Below are 1,601 nucleotides of genomic sequence, written 5' to 3'. Positions count from 1 at the left end.
ACATGATTTCCTCGTAGGAGAAGGTTTGTCATCCACCTATAAAGATTGTTTTAAAAAAAAGTAAGCTAATAATATGATTATATGATATTACCTTTGTACCATATATATGTGATAGTTATATAATTTATTACTGGTGTTGCTGGTAAAGTTCCAAAAGGACTTGTAATAGACTCTTGTGAAAGTGTCGGGCCCTGACTGCGAGACCTGCCACATCAGCATTGAGAAATTATTGATGAAGTCATGACACGAATAGCGTATACATAATGCGAGGTTTAAGGAACAGCGGCTGAAACATACGTTTGTGGAGAATTATCCTGACCAAAAACGCTTGATGTGCAATCTGTCAACACAATAAGGTAATAATGAGGAGAAAATGTTAAGGACGAATTTTATAACGGAATCTATGAAATTGAAAAGTATTGAATCACCTGATGGTGCCATAAAGCCAAAACCGCCAGTATTCTGAGTTGGTTGAGTCGATGGGAAAGGCCTTGAAAGGGGAGGCTGTATACATTACCGACAAATGTTAATAGTTATTAACTTTTTTTTACGTAAGCTAATAATATGATATAAACTTTGTACCACATACATGATTGTTATATAATTTACTTACTCACATTGCTTGTAAAGCTCTAAAGGGCCTTGCAACAGACTGTTGTGAAAGTATCGGTCTGTCATCGTGAATCCTGCCACGCCAGCATTGAGAAATTATTGATGAAACGAATAATATATACATAATGAGAGGGTTAGAAGAACAGTTGCTGAAACATACGATTTTCGAGAAGTATCCTGACCAAAAATGCTTGATGTGCCACCTGTCAAGACAATAAGGTAATGACGATGAGAAAATTAATGGAAGAATTTCAAAACAGAATCTATGAAATTGAAAAGTACTAAATCACCTGATGCCGTTTGTGGCGAAAAGCTTAAACCACCAGTATTCTGAGTTGGCTGAGCCGATTGGAAAGGCATTGAAAGGGAAGGCTGCGTATATAACCAACAAAAGTTATTAGTCATTATGAACAAATAGAGGTATTACAAATCCTAGTTTTATTAACGATAAGATAACTTTTTAGATATAAACAAATCATTTTAGAATGGTTATCATGGAAGTAAAAAAAACATGTCGACATGTTTGACATAACTCGAGTACAGGATTCATATATTTTAAACAATGGTGAACATTGTATGCATTTATAAGTGGGTACATGTGAAACACAAATATAAAACATAACTGGAATTACAAATAAGAAGATGATAAAATCAAGTTATTGGCTACTGAAACCAAAAATGTCACAATGTGTGTACAAATAAAATCATCAGTAAAGACTCCAGATAAAGGGATTGTAATTTTATTAGTTGACCAGTCGATTAGACCGGTAGATTAAATTTTGGACATATAAATAAGCACAATATATAATCAAGTTTTTAGCTATTGAAACTGAAAATGACACGTGTGTTAGGATTAAACGCACGCACACACGAAACTGAACACGACACGAAAGCAGTAAACGACACGAGGATTTAACGTGGTTCGGTCTAAACTGACCTACGTCCACGGGTGGCAACTAGGTATATCTTTATTGAGTGACCAATATTAC

At 34.7% G+C, this 1,601-nt stretch overlaps 1 long non-coding RNA gene across 1 annotated transcript; it reads right to left on the bottom strand.

Moving 5' to 3' along the window:
• Positions 1 to 438: 438 nt before the first annotated feature.
• LOC143578691 (uncharacterized) lies at positions 439 to 984 on the bottom strand. Its single transcript, XR_013143319.1, has 4 exons — positions 903 to 984; positions 773 to 815; positions 614 to 686; positions 439 to 504 (listed from the first exon to the last, which is right to left on the bottom strand). It is a non-coding gene; the product is annotated as an uncharacterized LOC143578691 (long non-coding RNA).
• Positions 985 to 1,601: the final 617 nt, after the last annotated feature.

The sequence above is a fragment of the Bidens hawaiensis genome, unplaced genomic scaffold (assembly GCF_021521415.1).
Source record: "Bidens hawaiensis isolate Kalapana, Puna unplaced genomic scaffold, B.hawaiensis_p1.1 tig00029323_1, whole genome shotgun sequence".
In the NCBI taxonomy this organism is placed as follows: Eukaryota; Viridiplantae; Streptophyta; class Magnoliopsida; order Asterales; family Asteraceae; genus Bidens; species Bidens hawaiensis.
The sequence above is the reverse complement of the archived record's forward strand: the minus strand, read 5'-3'. Positions and strand labels throughout refer to the sequence as shown.